The sequence below is a fragment of the Vicugna pacos genome, unplaced genomic scaffold (assembly GCF_048564905.1).
Source record: "Vicugna pacos unplaced genomic scaffold, VicPac4 scaffold_20, whole genome shotgun sequence".
Taxonomy (NCBI): Eukaryota; Metazoa; Chordata; class Mammalia; order Artiodactyla; family Camelidae; genus Vicugna; species Vicugna pacos.
Window position 1 is genome coordinate 30,339,838 of NW_027328741.1, and position 22,571 is coordinate 30,362,408.

Sequence of the window (22,571 nt, forward strand, 5' to 3'; positions counted from 1 at the left end):
TGCTTTTTGCCTCTATGGATTTACCTGTTCTGGATATTTCCTAAAAATGGGATCATACAGCATGTGACCTTTTGTGTCTGGCTTCTTTGACTTAGACTAATGCTTTGAGGAAATAGCACTCCTTTCTATGGCTGAGTAATATTCCATCGTATGTACATAATACATCTTGTTTATTCATTAATACATTGGTGGACATTTGGGTTACTGTAAATAGTGCTATCATGAACATTTTTCTGCAAGTATTTGTGTGCTTGTTTTCAGTTTTGGGGATTATATACCTAGGAGTGGGATCGTTGAGTCATATGGTGATTCTATGTTTAACTTTTTGAGCTGCCACCAACTTTATTATTTTCCAATTTCAAAATGGTGCCCAAATCAAACCTAAAGACAAGCCCAGAAAGCCCAATGCTGGCAGATCGTGAAGGCTTTGGTTCAGGGAAAAGGCATACCAAAAGTGGTAGATATAAATCTATTTTGTAAAAATAATTTCACTTGTGAGAAAGAAAAACAATATAGACCAATCTGACTATGAGACATTCTAATGGGGGAGAGAGGAATAACCAATCCTAACCCAGCTCCCTAGAGTCCTCCCAAGGGCCCTGGGTTAACTCTTAGTAGCTGGGCTGTTTAAGATTTCACTGTTTATCTGGATTCTATGGGTTTCACTTTAAAGAGCATCAATCCAAGCCTGGTAACTTTAGCACAAAGATCTGTCTAGAGTATAGAAAACTCAGATTCTGACTTAGCAGATAATGGGTGTGGCAGAGATCATGCTGGGCACTGAAGCAGGTGCAGTTTGGGGAGGATTTAGATCAAGTTTGTTTTTTGTTAGTTCCTTCAGTAGAGGAAACAATAATTTAAGTGAAATTGTGATGTTTAGATATAAAATTATTAACTGTTCTAGGAAATGCATGATTATACCACATGCGTGCTGCAGATGGGTAGAGGCATAGAAAGAAGCAAACACCTCATGTGAGGATTATGAGAGAAAACTTCAGCAGAAAAAGGGAACTTACGGTGTTCTGCAAGATATGTAGGATTTATATCTAGAGAGGAGCAGATGAAGGTCATCTCCAGGAAGGACATTGACTGAGGCTACTAAGTTTGGCTGTGATTTGGTCCTAAACAGGTTTATTGTTTCAACAAAACTGAAAACAAAACACATAGCAGATCACAATCATTCCAGATCAAGTGAACAGATATCTGAAAAGGGGAATACATTTCCTTAAGAAAAAAAAGAACTGAAATCTGGGTTGGAAATTGTGACCACTTCAATCTGATGAAGGGGGTTTACTGCTTAGGAACCCCAAACAAAGGAACTGAATTTCTTGAAAATTGTCTCTGGTTTTAAAATGAGATGTGGAAGTCATCTTAAAATTTCTTTCTTCTTATATAAGTCTTGGGAGTAATTACAAGTGCTGTCCCTGCTGAAAGTTACTGCTCTCTGTCTCTCTGGACCAGAGGTATGAATCTCACTCTGATAAGTTGTCTGTCTAATTACAAAACCAGTAGACTCTTTAATTCTATAATTTGGCTACTTTCAGCTCATGATTATTAGGTATTCACTTTGTTTCTCTTGGAGGGGCAAGCTGGAGAACTAAAACTGTGTCAGTTGTGGACTTGAAGTAATAATCTATGCATGTGCTGAGAAAGAAGTGATGTTTTCTCCCGTAGTCTCCAATTTCCACCTAGATAAGGAACTGGACATCTGGTGCTCTTAAATCATGATTTCTGTCATTGAAAAAGGGTTTTATTTTTTCCACTTGGGTAATGTGCTTATCAAACAGTTATATTTTCATTTATGACTTTGTCTAGTCTTTGTGTAAGTGAAGAAAGTGTCTTAGGCAAGCTCCTGCTGTAACAGTGGGATCAGTCTAGTCCTAGGGGAATAGAGACACAAGATGCTTCCTTGTAGCCTAGAAACACATCACCTTGCATCTAGTTAAAAAGTGATCATAGTTGATAAATGTATTTGACTTTTGTGGTTCTCCGGGAACATGTCTATGATCTGCCTGGATAAAATCTGGATTCACATTAGAGTACCTTTATGACATTGTGTTTTACAGGAGCCTGGACATTAATCACTTACTTACTTTCCCTGGTAACCTAAAAACAGCCCAGAGGCAAAGGAAGGAGCAACAGTCTAAGTCGCAGGGTGGGTTGGAAAAATCCTTTAAGGAGGAGTGACTGCTTGTTGCTATGGCAGCTGCATTCTGTGACATTACAGGCCTTTCCCACTGCAGCTTCATTTAGGGATGCTTCAGAGTGCCAGCTTTGGACATACACAGTCTGAGGTTTAAACCAAGGCTCAGTCTTTTTAAACTGCAGTTTTCAGATCTGCAAAATGGAAATAAAAGTATTACTGACCTCTTAGAGTTTTCATCTGGATTAAATGAAATAATGTATATGGTTCATGGAGCAAAGTGCCTGGCACAAAATAAGCTCTCAGTCCACGGTGGCTGTTGTTGGAGTTCTAGGATCATATTCTGTGTCCAGCTCATAGGTCTTAGCAACTTTTTCTTTTACATTCCCATTTTAAATGGGAAGTTTCATTTTGCCAATATGTTCCACACTTTATTGTAAATATGTGCCTTATTTCAAAGTTTGGAGAGATTTATGTTTCAAAAAAATGACTTATATAGATCATATGGGAATTTATAATATAGCCTAGAAAATGTATGAAAATTGTATTTATATCAGCCAAATTAATACATGAAGGAAGGAAAGGTTTTCTTTGACACTGGGTTAAAATTGTCATTTCCCCCCTATTTTTATTGAGATGTAATTGACATACAGCACGATATAAATTTAAGGTGTACTGCATGGATAAAATTTTCAACCACTACTAACTGATAGAGTTTAAAAACCTGTTTAAGTATTATCTGGATGATTTTGAGTTGTCCCCTCCTTGTCATTGACTCATTCATTTATTAATTTATTAGTGTTTAAGACCTAAAGGGTTCAGGATTGTAATAAATACTCAGTTTTCCAAACTTATGATTTAAAAATTGTTGGTTAAATAAAATTTAATAATTAAATGACAAAATCTGGAAATAGACCAAGGCTTTTTGGCCACCAGATGATCTTCCAAAACAAAATGATGAAGAATTAAGAGGAATAAATAAGGGGTGTATAGATTTCATTTTTCTTAAAATACACTTTGAGTCAAAAATTGAGGAAAAACTGGGAGAAAAATTTTTGAAGCCAGCTTTTAAAAAAGATAAATGTTGGGCTGAATACAAAGTAATATCAAGTACATATATTTACATTTTAAACAATGTTGTCAACTGCCAAAAGATTTTTTTTGTTTTGTTTTTAACGGCAATGAAAGTTTATATGTCTTTCTTTACCAAAATCTGCTTTCTTCTTCTCTTTCCCATATGACTAATAGAAGGGTATATCCCCCAATTGTGATATTTTGGCACTTAAAAAGCATTCAAGTGCTAGTTTTCCCAGAGCTTTGAACATTCCTAGTCAGTGATTTTGGTGTGTGCATAGATTTTTAAAAAATTGACCTTTATGAGGGTTAGGGAAAAATCGATGTTTACCATATGGAAAGACAAAAAAACAAGGTGAGTAAATGATATATTCTTGCTTTCAAAGGAAATTAAACTACTGTGTGAATAAACAAATTGTTTAAAAATATGAAATGAAAACCCCAAAACAGAAACAAAATTTCCTTGGGGAAAGAAATTCTAAGGAAATCTGCATTGTTAAAATCCTGGACTAGGGGCTTGGAGATTTGCACACCATATTTCCCAGTAAAGATTAATGAAAATTTTCAGAAATCAGGAACTACAGAAATGGCACTTTAAAGTCTAATTTTAAAACTTGATAATTTTGTTACTATAGTGAATGCTGTTTTCAGATTTTAATTTTTTCTTATAAAAGGACTTTTTTTTAGTAAAGTATTAACTTTCTTATTAATTAGTACACATCAGTACTTTTAATAATTCAGGTTTGTACATTTGAGTATTTTCTGTAAAACAATAAATAAAAATGCTTCATAATTGTCTGAACTTCAAATAATTCATAAGGCCAACACGTTTCTGTGAGTCTTGTCCAGAATAGGTTCATCTTCCACATATACATAAGGCAAGCTTGTACTTCTCAGAGATTGAGAGAATTATTTCCTGCCATCCCCCCCAACTCCAAATAGTTCTATTTCATCTTGAAGAGCTACACCCAAACCAGATTTTCATCTGAGGAAGGAGCTGTTACAGAAGTGTTAAAGAAAATAAATCCATCTTTATAAGCTGATGCTATAAAACAGTAAACAGTGTAAAATATAATTGTCTAGCCTAAGAGAAAAACAACTGGGTTGTTCTAGAGAACAAAGAACTTTGCCAAACATGGGAAAACTCTGTGAGTCAAGAAAAGAACAAACAAACAAAAAAAAAAAGAAAAGAACAAACATAATCTTTTTTAGACTATTAAGAATATATAATTGTGAAAGGAAAAAGTACCCTGAAGAAAGAGTAAATGAGAGTATGGGGTCTTATCCGAGACTCTAGCTCTTCCTCCAGGCAGGGAAATGTCACCGTAGCTATGGGTCATCTCTGCAAAGGCCACGCCTCATGTTTTTCATGGTCTGTGTTCCCCGTGAGTCTCAGTTTACATCCTGTAGCAGCTAGGGTTGAATGAGGAATTCCCTTTCTCTCAGCAGCAGTTAAGTCTCTGCCTAGGAGCCACCTCTCCATGAAGGGATGACCAGGTAGTGGCAGCAAGAAAGAAAGAATTTGAGGAGAGAAGACAATCAGAATGTTTATTTACCATAAGCTTCAGAAGAAGAGGGTTCGGTTGTCCCTTTATATCCCATCCCCCTGGCATGCAAGCATATAAACAGAAATTTCTCTGTAAAATTGCTCCCTGGGTCCATGTCTTCAGGCAGTCTTACAGTTGAGCCTGTCTTGTAATGAAAGGGGTTCTCTGATACCATGGAACATAGCAAATGCAGGGCTACCTATGATGGATGTTCTATTACTAAATCCTGATCTGTTGGGTTTCACCATTAGGTGAAACAAACAGAGAAAATATCTGCCAGCATGACATTTGGTACAGGTTACTTTTTTAAGGAACATTGAATAGTTAAAAAGTGATTTATAGTAATGATTCGGTATAATTTATACCATAAAATTTTGTCATTGTTAATTTGCATATATTGAATCTCTCTAACTAAATTATATGTTTATTAGGGATCTTACCATGCTTTATTATCAGTATTTACTTAATGGATAAAGATTTGTAGTAGATGGTGCTTGGGAAAATAATTAATAGCAAGACCTTGGGCATGACTCAGTGTATGTTTAACGCCTGGAAACACATGACGATCGGTGGGTACTGACTTGGTCTTATAATGCTGAGTAAAGTCTCATAGAATTACATTAAATGAGAAATGAAACTTGACACTTCTGGCTTCAAAAATTTAATTTTGAAAAAGGGGATCACCGCATCTCCCAAATGGCACATGTCTGCTGACTAAGCAGTACAAGATGCTGTAACTAAATCCTAAAAGTGAAGGCTGAAAACAGAAATAATTGGAGAAAAGGAAAGAAAATTGTGTTAGTAAAGTCAGTAACCACTAATCCCTGTTTTTTGATCGAAAACGTCTAGACACCACCTAACTCCATTATAGCTTTTATGAATGCTGCAAAGGAGTGTGCATTCTTATCTTATTTACAGTGTAAAGAGGATGTCTGTGTACACAAACATCTCTTGAACACTTGTCCATTTGTTGGAGTTGCCTGTTCTCTGGGCTTATTTAGAAATCTGATTTAGTGTTAACAAGCATTCTTTTTGAAGCTACACCCAGCAGCCCTCGGACTTACTACAACTGAAAAACAGACTTGCTGTTTTGTATTTTGTATTTCATGCTGTAGTTACAGCCTGTGTAAAAAATTCTCTAGGGCCAAGTAGCACTTTTCCAGCGTGTAGCAGACGCTGAAGACATCTTTCCTCTAGGACTCACATTTGAGGGGAACAATCTTGACCGCCAATATTTTTGTCCCTTTGTCCCCCTATGTCACTTATACTCTTCATATCCTGAACATTTCATTTTCAAAATAAAAATATGATCATCATAAATATGTATCCCCATGTTTCCTTTGGAAAGATTAATGTCAAACACTTATTTGAGGATTTGTATCCCAGGTACTTTGCATACAAAGTCCCTACAAAAATCTCTTCAGAGTAAAATATCATTATCCTTGTTTTACAGACAGCAAACTGAGACTCAGGAGGGGAAGTAGCTTCTCTAAGACCTCAGCACTAGTAAACCAAGAAATCAGGATTAAACTGAAGCCTGATTCTAAAGCCCTTGTTCTTATTACATGACTCTAGGAAGTGTCATTGGTTCAGGCTTGTCTTGGGAGTATGTTGAATGGAGGCCTTTGTGATGTAATTTGCCTGTGAAGATCCTCTGCTAAGTTCTTCCTCTATCCAGGTACCTATGAGACACTTCTTTTATGTAAAACATTGCAACACTGGGGAAGGGATGGAAAGTCACATTCACAACCTACTATAAATTAGTTAACTGAATTACCCAGCAGGACTCTGAGAATAGGATACAGGACTGATGGGTTTTAATACAGAGTGGTTCAGTTAGGGAAGTTTTCACTAAAAGGGATATAATTTGAAGCTCAAGAGATTTTGTGGGGTCTAGTTTCCGCCACCAGGGGTCAGTGTGCAGGTGCTAGATAAAGACAAGGTTGCATTGGGAAAACAAACTTGGACCAAGATGGTGAATGGAAGTGGAAACTCTTTTTCAGTTTGTAAGACTTGACAAAGAGCCTCTGGCAGGTAAACCCCAAACAGAACTATAAATCATAAGTTACTTAAGATTAAGTACATCTGAAGACCTGAACATATGTCTTGTCTAGATGAAGGCAGAATGTACCCACCATTATGACTGCTAACAAGTGATGCTTTTAAACGACAGTGTGACTAAGTTATAGTACACAGAAAGATATAGACAACAGTCTTCTCAAACTTATTAAAAATTCCCTTATTGGTTTCACTTTTGAGTGATCACATAACAAGGAGAAGAGAGAAAGTTCAACAGAAAGAGGAAGACTAAGAGATAGATTTTATAAATTATCAAGATTTAAGTACAAGCATCTCATTTTTAAATGAGAAAAAGTACTCTCTTAATGTGTTAAGGGTCATTTCAATCTTTTATCTCTTCATTCTTTTAGGCAAGACAAAGTATACAGTAAGAGGAAGGCATTCCAAGTAATGGGAATATTTAAGAAAATACATAATCCAACAAAATCTCACATTCAGTTTTATTGCTATCAGATACTTTGCTCTTAGCTCATGTGGGAACTATTTTGCTTGGTTGTCCTAGGACTATTTTGCATCAAATATGCATAGTCTTTTCTGTAGACATAGCTATTTGGACATTTTTTAAATGTGGTTTGAAAATTAATACAGTTTAGAATTTTTATGATAAAATAATTACTCTAGGAAACTGTGAGGTATTTAGATCTATTCTTATTTTCCTAAATATAAATACATTCATTTCATAGTTGGGAAAACATACTCAAAATTGTTGTTTGTGTCCTTCATGATTTAACAAGAGCATTCATCTGGGAAAGAAAGTTAGTGAAAGTTAATTGCTGTCTACTTGGAAAGCCCGAAGCAGCAGATTTTGCGCTTGGTGAGGTAATTTTCAAAAGCAGGAACAAAAAATGAGCAAGGATGTCTCACAACCATTACTGTGTCAGATGAAAGCTTCTCTCTCTCTCTCTCTCATCATGTATATGTATATGTATATGTATATGTATATGTATATGTATATGTATATGTATATGTATATGATGAACTTAAGAAAAGAGGTCCATGATCAAAATGACTGTTTATAACCCAAACACACACACACACTAAACAAAACTGTATCAGAACACATACTATCATAAAAGGTTTCATTTGTGTCAGTGGACTTTGAGTGATGCCTTTCTAGAGTCTAAAAGTACAAATTACCTTCTGGTTAAAATACCTGCCTGTATTAGCTTTGACTTATTTCATGCAGGCCTTTCAGCACTGGGACTTAACATTCTGACCTAATATTTAAGGTATTAATCCTAATTTTAATCCGATGCCAAGACTCTCTGTTGTTATTGAATCAATTCAGGTTAATTCAGAATTATGTTGCTCCCACCCAGAATCAATAGACCCACTGTTGATTCTCTCCAAATCTGACCACCCAGTTTTGTGAGAATCTGCAGTGAATTAGAAAGTCTGTCATTGCTGGGGAGACTGGGCAGCTCAGATATGGTCTGTCATTCTCTCTGTGCAATACCCACTCTTTGTCTGCCATCTCCTAAACTAACCTGACATAACTGAGCCTGCCAGTCAATGAGATCTTTATTCTCCTGGAAGGAATGCCTTGCACACCAGTGATATTAAGAAATTTCTGGACAATGTTTAGTGGCTGAAGAATAATCCAAGTTTCTATTAAAAAGCCATCTGGGTAATTAACAGCACATTTGCTCTCAGCCTCCTCCCAGTTTGTCCATTAGTGGCATAAAAGCTCAGGACAAAGGGTAATGTGGTTCAGTTGTATTTTACAAGAATTCTTCAGGAAGTTGAAAACACATGATAGTTTTCCAATGATATATATGTTTACGGGTCTTAAGCAGCAAATAGGCAAATCCATGAGCTTTAAACTGAAGCTTTCTGCTGCCACCAGCTATTTAAATTAAGAAAGCTGATATGGAATATTGACAATCTACCCCTAGAATTGACTAGCGAGCTGCTGGATTGCCTCCCAAACATGTATAGACAGGGATGTCTCCATATTTAAGTTAAAAAAAAATTTCCCTGAATATTTACAAATGTGAAAAAAATCCAGTACTTTTATACACTTTTAACTGATGGTTGAAGGCTTTTCTGGGATCTCTTTTAAATGTATTTTCATGGGTAGTAGCCCCAGGCAGCATATTTCTGCACCATTGCCAAATAAACTCTGTTTTTCTTATTGATGCTTTCTCTGTTAGTTTGCCTTTTTTCTTAACTGCTTGTACAGAGAAACTTTGAAGTCCTAGATATTTGAAGATAAAAGTTAAAAACACTTCTGGAAAGTTAAATGAGGATTTAGTGTGTCTCTTTCTGTCTTTTGGATTTATTTTCAAGCAGTGATCAGCTAAACAGCACAGGAACCTGGAATTTATAGGGATTACCTTGCCGCAGAGTACTTGTGTGTGTGTTGGGGGATGTGGTGGTGTGCAGATGGGGGCAATGTTAGGGTTACAGCCAGTGTATTTGCAAATATACTCCAGTAGGTTGGGAGGTTATGAGAAAGTGAAAGAAAGAAATAGTAGAGAAGTATGGGGGTGGAGAGAGAGAGAGGAGACAGGGAAGAGAGGAGGGGACAAGGGAGGGGAGAGAAAGAGAAAGAAAAAGAAAAATCTCTCTTAGATAAAGGTCTGTATATTTTGGAGGTCTCAGATCCTGCAAGGCATTAGTTTTAGGTACCTTTTACTATGTGCCACTTTCATGGATGTTTCATATAACTTTTATAAGAGTGCTATAAAGTAGGTGCTATCATTTTTAGATGATGCTTTGAGAGGTTAAGGTCACGCAGCTAGTAAGTAGTGGAGCCTTCTTGTCTCTCTGGCCTCCAGTCACACTCCTTGCTCTCTGGCTGCCTTTCTCTTTCTCAAGCACACAGTTCTTCAGACTTGGTAACCCTGTCACCTGGAGTGCTCTTCCCCTAACTCTTTCTATGACTGGGTTTTCTCTGTCCAGCAAATGTCCATTTAAGAAAACATGCTTTGGAAGGGACCCACCTGAGCTGAGTCCTAGCTACATTTATTCATTCACTCACACATTCTTTCGATACTTACTAAATGTCTATTATGCCCCAGTCCCTGCTGAAGGCAAGATGGGGAGAGAAGATATTTCCAAACTTTTCCCTCCAGGGGCTTACAGTTTTGTTAAGGGAGAAAAACAATCAAATACTCACACAGCTGAAAAATTATAACAATTCCTGACAACCCAACTAACTCTTGGGTTGAGATCTGAAGGATGACGTGATGTGATGGAGTCAGAGAGAAGAGGAAAAACCAAGTGCAGGCTGTAGGCAGCCCAGACCTGGTTCCAGGAGAGAGTGTGGTGAGTGTGGCTGGGTCTTACAGAGCAGGGAGAAGTAAGATGGGGCAACCTAGGGCACGTCACAGAACCTTCGATGACAGACCCTGAACAGTGGGAGACCACAAAGAGTTGGGATATATTTGGCTGCCATGACCCATGGGTTGCACTCAGTGGATACAGAGAGAGGGCTGAATGTCCCTTGCCATTGTATATAAGGGACTTGAGCATCTGCTGATTTTGGTATCTGCAGAGGAGCCTGAAACCAACCCCGGGGATACCAAGGGAAGAGTGGTGTACTTTGGTATTTCCCTTGCAGAGAAGCTCTTCCCTTTTCTTCCTTCCCTCTCCTCCTCTCCCCGTCCCCCCTCCACCTCCTCTCTGCACCCAGACTGCTGTCATTCAGGAAATTACCTATCACTTCCTCTTCTGGTGAGATTTCATTGTGACTTACAGTGGCACCTTTACCCCAGGACACCTTCAGCACCATGAGTTCAGGAGAAGGTCTGGAGGGCTCAGCCAACATTGGTCACCTCTCCTCTAGGACAGCTTTAGGTATGCGCTGCTTTGGCCCAGCAAGCACATGAAGGAAAGCACAGTTTTATTCCTAAACTGAATTCTGTTTTAGAAACATAGACTCTGACAGAAGCCAAGGAACAAAACTGTTTAACTATCCATTTGTGACTAAATAGTTTTTCAGTTTCACTGAGTAAGGAGGTCAGCTGCCTCAGCTGCCAAAGTGTGAGGGGGACAGAGAATTAGAGGCCTCAGGCCCTGACAGAGGCTGTTCCCGGCCAGAAGGGCTGGGCCTCTCCTCAGCAGAACAAATATTTGTTAGCACTTTACACAAGAATACTCTTGAGCTCATTGTATTTTCATTGCAAATGATCTGTAAATAGCAAAGCAGTAATGTGTACCTGAAATTTGTTACTTGTTTGAAGACAACATATAGATAGAAGATGAGAGAAGTGAGTTTTGGAAGCGGGAGGAGTGCCACAAAAAAGCAAACACCGAATCCCCCAGCAGAGCCTCTCTTTGCCAGGGTAGATAGTTAAAAGGACACCCCAAAGTGAATCCCAAATGAATGCTCCATCCAGCCTCTCCCTTGGCAGGTTAAGTGGACCTAGACCTATAAACCCAACTGTCAGTACAAGTTGTCTCTGAGAGGAGTAAACAGACAGCCCCACCCTGGCTCCCATTCAGGGGTCTCTGGAGCAACCTCGGGGGTTCTCTTCCTGTAGGACCTCCCAGTGCTCAGGCCCTGTGGCCTCTAACTCATGAGCAACTTCTGGAAGGGAAGAGAATGCAATCCCATCTGCTGGAAACAACGTGTCTTCCTCCCTTTCAAGAGCTAGAAATGTCAACGTAGGCCAACGTGCTGGATAGATGAGGATCATGTGTAGAGTGCACTTTCCTGTATGTTTTTGGATCATGCATTTCCATTTTAAAATGAAAAAGAAAGGAAAACATTTTAAATAGAGAATACTTGGCTTGAGAAAAGAGAAAATTTTTATCTGTATAGAAGTATAACAACACTCTTCACATTGTAAGGGAAGGTACTGCAGTATTTTTGTCTCTGCAGCTTTAAAATTGTATTTACATATATTCTACATAAGGGTTACCCTGCATGGTGTGAAGCTTCTGGAAGTATCTCTATCACTCTTCCAAAGCAGTCTCCCAACTGAAGCATGAAACCTCATCATTAATAGATTTTTCAAAATGCTAACATTTTTACTTGTTTGAAAAGTTCTCTAGAGATATGGTTAACAAACATATAATCCATCCATTTAAATTGTATAATTCAATGCTTTTTGCAGTGTTCACAGGGTTATGCAATCATCATCACAGTCTAATTTTAGATCAGTTTTGTTCCCCTAAAGAGAAAATCCCATATTTGTTAGCAGTCCCTCCCCATTCTTTTCCACCCACTCCATCCCCGGCGGTAGGCAACCACTAATCTCCTTTCTGTCTCTATAAATCTGCCTTTGCTGGGCATTTCACATAAATGGGATGATACAGTATGTGGCCTTTTGTGACAGTTTTTTTCTTTTTCACTTGTTATATCTTTAAGTTTCATCCACTTTGTCACATGTATCAGGACCTCATTTCTTTTTATTGCTGAATAATATTTCATCATGTAGTTATACCACATTTTATTTTTTGATTCATCTGTAAATGAACATTTGGGTTACTTCTACTTTTTAGCTCTTATGAATAATGCTGCTTCAAATATTTATGTACAGGTTTTTTCTTTTCCCTGAGTGTACCTGTATTTTTATTTCTCTTGGGTAGATACTTAAAAATAGAATTTCTAGATCATATGGGAACATTGTGCCTAACATTTTGAGGAACTGCCAGACTGTTTTCCAAAGAGCTACACCATTTTACATTGGCACTAGCAAAGGGGTTTCAGTTTCTCCATATTTTCACCCATACTTGTGATTGTGTGTTTACTGTTTCTTTATGTTAAACATTATTCTTCCTTTACTACTATTTTGCAATTCAAATCCCCATCTTATCCCCTCTCCTTCCCTTCCTCTATCAAGTTCCCAACATGATAGCATGAATTCATTTATCAAATGGCTTTCTTGTGAGAGTGGGTTGTTCTTAACTTCAGTGCATCTCTGCACCAGGGTGGGCTGGGGAGAAAGTGTGGGAAGGGACCAGGCACCAGAAGAAACACGAGGCCCATGGGGCTTTGTGTACTTCACAGACTTTTAGCCCAAGGCCTGGGTGGGAGACAGGGTTGTGGAATTTCAATCAGTAAGCGTATCTCTGGTTCTTTGAAGAAGCAGTTGGAATTGTATTAGCTGTCTCTATGGCTAAGTACATTTTCAAGGACTTCTGGAACTCAGAATGATCCAGCTTGGTAGAACTCTGCGTAAGATCTCTAGTCAGTCACTGCCCACTGTGAGACAGAGGTCTGAGGACTCTTTGTTTACTGGTCCATGTCAGAAATTGAGAACAAGAGTTGAGAAATGTTTTTAATAATATGACACTGTGAAATCCAAGCAGGATGAACTCATGACTGGTGAACTCATCTCATTAAATAGGGTTCAACTTGTTCACATGTTCTTCGCTCATTGTCCGATTCTCCTGGTGCGTTGCATGTGGCCTGAGCTGTGTTCTAGACATATGTAGTAGAACTGGGACAGATGGGAATTAAAAATAAAATTAGTCCTTGGCCACAGTGTGAAAGCCACTGTGATAAACTAATGCTTTTCAGCATTTTCCTTTCATCACCTGCGTTAGACTTTGATGCAGGAGTGGAGGGGTCCAGGGTATAGGAGAATAATGGTAATAGTGGCCGTTACCCAAGCACTCACAGGATGCTCGGCTCTGTGCTTTCCTTACAGCAACTAATTTAATTGATATGATTACTATTTCCATTCTAGGAAACTAGGGGAATGGAAAAAGTACTGGCTGCGGGTGGGTTTCTATTTTGATCATGAGTCAGTCCTACCCCAGCTTAATCCCTTCTAGTCAGGAGGGTTCTGATTTGGATCCTGCTCCCCTCTCCTCACCTTGGCTCTCCCTGTCTTGGCCTCTGGCTCTGCCGGCCCCTTTTGCTGGCTGATTGACAGGATCCCAGAGAAGTGGGGAAGTCCTGGGGGGCAAGGCATGGGGATGCAAATAGGAAGAATCAAGGCAGGAAAAAAAGCAGGAAAGAACCCAGAGGAGCAAAGGAGAGCATGGTCAGAGGTCATTCTTTAAGAGAAGAATTGTGGCAACTCTTATGGAAAGTGGAAGTTGGGGGGAAGAAATATAAAGGACTACATGGGAGGGAATTGCCCATTTTGTTTCTCCACAACCTGAGGGACAATCCATGCAACTTTGTATGCTTTTGGAATGAGGTAAGTATTTTCCTTTTGCAAATGTGGTCCTGGGTGAGAGCAGGGCAGGCTACTTAGCATATTTTGACTTAGATTTAGATGACCCAGGGCCCTTAAAACTCATGTAGCTTGGGACATGCTGTATACACTAGAGAGAGGGGAGCCTCAGAGTTCTGTCTGGTATTTCAGGAGGGCTGGAGTTAGGGGTGGGAAGGGGAGAGAGTCTCCCTGCTTATTCTCTGCCCACAGAGTAACCACATGGATGTGGAACACTTTATTCCCTCCCTGCTCCACCTGTATGTCTGCAAAATGTTACCCTGCAGAAGTCTGTTTTGTTTTTTTGTTTGTTTGTTTGTTTTTTCAAAGCCAGGATCATCTTTGCTCCATGCAACTTTTCTGAGATGGGCTTGTTCTAAGCACCTTTGCATTGTTTTTCATCAAAATAATTATTTTAATGACTTGTAAAGTGGTCTTATTTAGGGATTGGAGGTTAATGACCCATAAGAAGAGTGGCTGACCTTGACCCAACTTCTGTAGGTTTTAACCTTAAATTCATTTCCATTCAGTGAACATCATGCGGCTCCTCCTACAGCTCTACGCAGATGTGTTGGTCATTTAAAATCACATACCAAATCGATGCTTTCATTGAAAACTGTTCTTATACATCCATCTTTCACATTGGCCTGCCAAATAGCAGTACTGGCTGTTCTTCACTGGGTTTTCAGGTAGGTTGCTAGAGATGAGATGTGCTATGTAGAATGTTTAGGAGACTTTCCTGAGAGATTTTTTGAGATGCATGTTTGCCGGCTGGAGAAAACATCAGTCTTTTATAAGTCAGATTTTTCAATTTAAAATGGAATGTTTTGCTTCTGGGGATTCTCCTCCATGGGATTGTAAAGTGCCCCTGTGTCCATGTGTAATTTATTCAACAAGAGTTTGTTTTGGGAGCATCTCAGTGGCTGGGAATTAAGAATCCTCTGTTTCAATTCCAACCTCACCAGTGGCTTCTGTGTGACCTTAGGGAAATTAGTTAACCTTCTTGGATTTTATGTGCTTCAGAATGAGGATCAGACCATTGCCTCAGAGTCTGGGCTCAAGACTCAATAAGGGGCTGAAGCCCAGTGTGATCCCCAGGTGAAGGCTGCTAAAACCAGGCTTGTGCTCTGGTGTGGAAGGCCCTCCCCAAGTTCAGAAATGCAGTATCTAAGCTGTCAGCCTGCAGTCCTGCGGGGGGGGGGGGCTTACTGTATATGAACAATAGTTTAGAGTTGAGGAGTGGGTCATGATTTTTAAAGGATGTTATGTATTGAATCTTCTCATTTGATTTTCTCCATCCTGGGGAAGGCAAGATTTCTTTGTCATCTCAATTCTATACATTTAGTTTAGCTCATGGAACTTGAAAGAGGAGTTAGAAGTTAAAGGACTCAGTAGTAAATAGGACATGGTACATTCTTCCATAATCTAGCCCCATGGAATGATACTTCCTATGGCAATATTTACACTTTTAGTATAAACTACCCTTTGGTCGTATCTAGAATTAGAGTGGCTATGTTTAAATCTTGGCTCTGTCACTCAATGAGGAATGTTAGGCAAGTTCCTTAAGCTTCTCTAAGCCTCATTCTTCTGATTTGTAAAATGAGGATAATGAGAGCACTTATAATTTTGTTTTGAGGATTAAATGAAATTATATATATACTTAGTATACTATCTATTGTATAGTAAACTCCCAATTATTGCCATTTTATTACATTTTATTTTCTTATATATTGTTTTGCCAATATACCATCAGTTATTCTTCTTTTAAGTGTATATTTTAAATACATATATAACACATATCAGTTTATTTATATATCAGAAAAGTACAGAAAGAAAATATAAAAATGATTTGTGTTGTTTCCACTCAGATGACCCCTGTTGACATTTAAAAAAAAAACCACTTGAAAAGTTGGAAACATCATTAGTAGATATGTTTCATTAGTAGGTTGTATAAGATGGAAGGTGGGACCCTTCTCCCTTTTTGCAAGATAATTCCTATTATCATTTAGGTATTTCCAGAAAAATATGCACATTCCCACATAGAAGCATCAAACTTTTTCCTTTTCACACATAAGATATCATATGAAGCACACTGTTCTGCCATTGATGTTCACTACTTCTGTGTCTGGGAGCTTTCCCCCAGTGAGCTATTCATGTCTCTTACCTGCCCTCCCACTGTTCCACCCTACAGATATATCACAGTTCAGGTCTCTTACCTTCCTGCCCAGTGTTCCATCCAACAGATATCATAGTTTAGTTATCCTGTCGTGTATTAGCAGACACTGGGTTGTTTTCAGTTGTAGCTGGTTTGCAGTTTAGTTACCCTTCAGTGACTGTCCCTGTATGCATGTCTTGGGGAAGTTTTGCAACTGTATCAATAACGTAAATTCCTAGCCCTGGGCTTGCTGAGTCAGGGGTTTTATCTTTGACAGTTACTTGATAGATCCTTCTCTACCAATTTACACCAATTTAACACTTCCACTAAAGGCCACTTCCTATGTCCAATTGCAGGTCCTGGGTATCTTCCAAATATAAGCATTTTCAAGATTAAAAAATGGCATTGTGTGATTTTATTTTTGATAAGTGAAGAATGTCTCTTTCTGGTGCTGATTTTATTTTGAGTGAGGCCAAACAGCTTGTCCTTTATTTACTGAGCATTTGTCTTTTTTTCTTTACTGTAAACTGTATGTTTTTATACATTGTCCACTTTTCTATTAGATTATTTATCTTTTTCTTATTTACTTATGTTACTTTTAATAATTAAATATGTGGTTTTAAGGGATCTATTAAATCATAAGTAATTTTAATTTTATCTTGAAATAAAAACTTTGCTTAGGAGATGTAGTAGACAAAAATTGTGTTTGCTAGCTCAGTATCTGTTTCCCCTTCTGAAAACAGCCCCCAGATTTTTCTTTCAGGTAACAGCATGTTTTTACTACATTTATCTGGGGTTTCTCTGGATCTGAACACATGAGCTAGACTTGCTCACCAAATCCCTCCAGCCCCCCTGGCCACAGAGCCGAGACAGAGACCCACATCTGGCCAAAGGGAGCCTTTCCATGACTTTGCCATATTTATTTGAAAAGAAGTGCTCTTTCTCTCATTCCACTGCAGTTGCTGAGAAGGATAGAAAGGATGCTGTAGGAGAAACAGAACAATGGAACCTTAAGTTAGGAAGCAGAAGAAGGCAAGCATATAATCAATAATCATCTCCTCTAATACCTTATAGGTAACATTGGCTTGATTTTGGAAGTTAGGTATGAAAAAAAGACATGAAGATATGCAAAGGCAAGTGGAAGAAATGCTATTAAGATGATTGAAATTGAGAATAATCCTGGCAGATCTGTGAGTGCCAGGCAACAGTTTATTCAAGAAGGGGAAATACGTACTTGTTTTGAGTAACTGCACTATGTAGCAATTCCACTCTTGGGCATATATCTGGAGAAAACTAACTGGAAATGATACATGCAACCCAGTGCTCCTAGCAGTGCTATTTACAATAGCCAAGACATGGAAACAACCTAAATGTCCATCCACAGATGAGTGGATAAAGGAGATGTGGTGTATAATATATACAATGGAATATATAGTCAGCCATAAAAAAGAATGAAATATTGCCATCTGTAGCAACATGGATGGACCTAGAGAAAATTAAATTAATTGAAATAAGTCAGACAGAGAAAGGCAAATATATTATATCATTTATATGTAGAATCTGAAAAAAAAGATACAAATGAACTTATTTACAAACCAGAAATAGACTCACAGACATAGGAAACAAACTATGGTTACCAAAGGGGAAAAGTATGGGGGAGGAGGGATAAATTGAGAGTTTGGGGTTAACATATACACACTACTATACATAAAATAGATAAACAACAAGGACCTACCACATAGTGCAGGGAAATAGGTTCATTATCTTATAATAACCTATAGTGGAAAAGAATCTGAAAAAGAATATATATGTATATGTATAACTGAACACTTTGTTGTACACCTGAAACTAACACAACTATATTTCCATAAAAATAAATTTAAAAAAATAATCCTGGCAGAGCTGTGAATGCCAGGCAAGTTTATTCAAGAAGGGGAAATGGGTACTTGTTTTGAGTAACTGCACCATTATCTCTATGTTGTGAAATGGCCAAATCTTAACAAAAGGCTGGTTTAATAAATATTAACCTACAGTCTTAGGGACAGACTTCCTGTGCATGTGATTCAATGTGCAGGAGTCTTTTTTTTTTTTTGGTAAAGTCACACACATTGATAACTGCAGAAGTGTTTGAAATGAAGGATGTCTCTTATTTTCATTCTCTCATTTTTTTCTCCCTCCTCTTCTGTATTAATTGGGAATCTGGGATTTCTATTTCACCATATGTCAGAGGGTGAGGTACTACCACATTACACATATTTTAATAGCCAGAGTCCAAAATTAAAAACATGTAAAGCCAGGACTTAAGAGTACAGTTTCATAATGCTGCTTGCTTTTGGCTTTGAGCACCAGTTTATGACCATATTCCTTTTGGCCGGAAGTTTAACTTTCAGTAAGAAGAAGAAAGTGGTAAAATTTGTAAGATAAACTCATAATATTAAGCTTCTAAAAGAAGAATTAGCTAAGTGAAAAAGCATCAAATCTGCTCAGAGTAAGTAAAGCTTGTAATTCATATCCACTTAAAAATGGGTTTTTTTTCTTTTTTACAGTGTGATAGTAGCTGGAGTGACAGATCAGCAAAATTCAAACCATATAATAAAACCAGCCACACTGATTAAAGAGAAAAGTTTACCCAATATAGATCAAAATGATTTTCTCTCTTCAGGATAAACTCAGACCAGGACCATATGGGCTAAATTCTGACCAATGAGCCATGGACTGAATTAAAAGGGGAGCTCTGCATTGCTTTTTCTTCCTTTGGGACTTGACTGTGAGGTGAGGCTGAAGACCAAGATGGCCACCTACTTATTGTCTTTTATAATTTCATCTATTTTGATGGAAGCCATTGTCCCAAATATGTCTTTCCCTTTTCCATATTTTTTATTGCTATGTATAAAAATGACTGTAGGGTCTGGCATTATTGGGAGTGAAACATTTTAAATATGTGAATTTTCTAAGCTACTATAGATCCAAACTTTTACACTTTAATGATTTTATTTTACTTTGTTTTTTAGGGGATAGGTTTAGAGGAGGTACTGGGGATTGGACCCAGGACATTGTGCATGCTAAGCATGTGCTCTACCACTGGGCTGTACCCTCCCCCCACATTTTAAATAGTTTTAAGAGAACATTTTCTAAGGGATACTTTCACTTCCTGGTGTCATTACTAGGAGTTATTATTGTTCTTTGTGTCAATATAATTCTATGTCCACGTAACAGCCCTCAGGTCGGACTATCAACGTTGCTAGCCAGCCATTGTTGGTGTATCCAAGAGTGACCCTTACTTTTTCTAGTTTCAATCCTTAAATATGAAGTGCTGAATATACCTGTAAATTAGTTAGGGGACATATTTTTACAGCAAATTTTTGGCCATGATGTGTTAGTATACCATGGAGAGTGTTCCTATGCAGAGCATGTATTTGAATTAGATGACCTAAAAGGGCTTCAGTGACTGGTCCCTCAAGACTTGGTAAGAAGAATTCTTTCCCGTTTCCTAGATTAGTTTCCTTCCTCCTTGTTGCCTGGCTACTTCTTGTTCATTCCTTTGCTCTTAGCCACTTCCTGTGAGGGACCCTCCATGACTGCTCGGCTAGGTCTCCTGTGCACTCGTAACACGTGGACTGCCTGCATCATCTCTTAGTGTGTCATATTTTACTGTCATTTCTTAAGTGATGTCTGTGTTTCTCAGTAGAGGCCAGACAGGCTGGCATTGTGCACACTAAGGTTTCCCTAGAACAAGCACACCGTGCTCTGAACATAGCAGGTATTTTACAAATATTTGTTTAATGAATGGTTGAATGCTTCATACTTAAGTCAAAGTGACTGTAATCCCTGCCTCACTGGGCCACACAGCTAGAGTGAAGGCCCTCCAGGGCCCAAGAACAGTCACATTGGCAACAAAAGGCTGATATCTTTGTCTTCAGAGAAAGAGTAGATTATGCTACAAACTTTGGTGTGTTTGAAATGTCACATTACATTTTATATGGATGAAATTACTTCTATTTTCTAAGTTTCCTTCCTGCCCTGCTAGTGGGAGGGCATTTAAAACTCCATCGTTATGGGAGCTTGTTCCTTTTCATGATTGTACCAAGAATCTGGAGGGCTTGTATGGTTGGTACCTGGAGAAGCGGAGGATCTCTGATCTTCAGTCCACCATTGTTGCCACTGCTATTGCAATCATTCAGACCCACACACTGCTTCAAAGGTAGGCATCTGGGCTGTCAGCTGGTCAAAGGGGACCCAGGGAAATCTCTCTGCCCTCATAATCATCACCTCTGAAATCCTGTCACCGTCCTGTGGGATCTGATCATCTCTGCCCTCTTCCCTGTCCTGTGAAATCTCTCCCTTAATTCTGTTGAAAACATTTGCTTGCTCCCTTCTTTCCTAGCCCAGTCATCTCAAATAGTTCTTGTAAAGAATGATTCAGTAAAACAAAAGCCAGGAAAGGTGGTGAGCTCTAAGCAGTTTCTGCTCTATTCTGTGATACAAATGCCTCAAAGGAGAGGGTGCCCAGAGGCCTAGCTATTTGCTTAAAATAAGGAAAATGAAAGAACAAAATATAAATGAATAACAACAAAATTATCCTGTATTATTATGGACTGAACTGTGTCCCAGCAAAATACATATGCTGAAATCCTAACCCTGTGTAACTGTATTTGGAGATAGGGTCTGTAGGAGGTAATTAAGGTCATAATGATGAGGCCCTAGTCCAACTTGATTAATGTCTTTAGAAGAGGCAGGGATACCTGAGCTCTCTCTCTCTCTCCTCTATATAAGGATACAGCAAGAAGGCAGCTGTCTGCAAACCAGGGAGAAGGCTCTTACTGGGAACAGAAATCTGCTGATACCTTGATCTTCGATTTCCAGCCTCCAAAATGGTGAGAAAATAAATTTCTGTTGTTTAAGCCATCCAGTCTGTGGTGTTTTGTTACTGCAGCTCAAGATGGTGAAGGTAAGTACTTCTTGTTGACTGCATGTTCCCACCCAACAGAGCTACTGGGATGCCCAGCAGAACCATTCCATCCATTAGGCACCTAAGACACACTGTGGGACTTAAAGCATGGATTTAAGAGCCTATGCAACCATTGAGAACTGAAAAAATACAGTAATTGGTTCAAAATAAGAAAACCACAAAACTGAATTTAGAAACATGTTTAATGGAAGATCTATAAAATGTAACATCATGCCCTTCATTAATTGCTAAATTTAGAATCCATAACAAAGTTATTACATGTGAATATAATTTATAGGTTCAATTTTTCTCACATCTCAAGATTTCCCATGTATTCACCATGATTTCTGAGGAAGTATAACTAATAGTAAATTGAGTTATGTAAAGATAATTTTTCAAAAACAAAATTATTTGCTTTTTCAAAGCAAAATGATATTTAATATGGGGATATGAGAACATTTTAATAGGTTTGATATGGTATGAGATGAAATCCCTGAATTTCTAAACTCTGCCTGTGCCTCCAGCTCTCTCACTTCCCTTGGCAGTGTCCTGGGACCTCTCTGTTTGAGAATGTGATGTAATTCTGACACTGACTGCCTGGAATTAGCACAGACTTCTCAGGTTAAGGATGCCCTCCAGCAACACTGCCATCACTTCAGACACCAGCCACCAGCTTTGGGGCTTTCCAGACCACCTGTACTTCTGACCAGCTGGCTACAAATGTGGGGGTTCCCACTCCCCGTCTCAAGTTTGGTAATTTGCTAGAATGATTCATAGAATTCAGGAAAGTACTATAGTTATGGTTAAAATGTTATCACCAAGGATACAAAACAAGCCAAATGAAGAGATGCATAGGGTGAGGTCTGGGATGGTCCCAAACATGAAGCTTCTGTGTCTTTAGTATGCATCACCCTCCTGGCACTCCAGTGTATATCACCAGCCAGGAAACTCACCTGAACTTCAGGTGTCCAGAGTTTCCACTGGAGTTTCATTATGTTTACATGTGGTTTTTCTGACGTGGCCAGATCCCAAAACTCAGTAATGGTCCAATAGCACTTCTTGACCAATCTCCACTTAATTGTCTGGATTACTGGAAGCTTGCCATTATCTCTACTAGTAAGTAACATTCCCTGTTTCTTCTGATACACTGAGAGCTAACTGCAGGTAACATGCTTTTTCCTGGTACTCCTGGGTACATCTATTTTCTTTGGGTGATTTGCATGTTTTCCTGGAGTTGGCTGAGTTTATCTGAAATTTCTGCCTACCAGTCATATTGGTATTGCTATTATGTTATTTAATTGAATATTATGTAAACATTTTAAATGGGAGTGCTGAAACCAAGTTGAATACTTTAAAAAAGTTTGATAAAGGTGTTTGCTAAAAGAAATTGCTGTTAAATTAGGTGTAAGACAACTGTAAAAGACTAAAAATAAATGACAAAATCCTAAAGTTTTTCTGCCCTCAGATTGCTTTGAAAATGTCCTTAATTTTCTAATTTAAAGAAATTAAA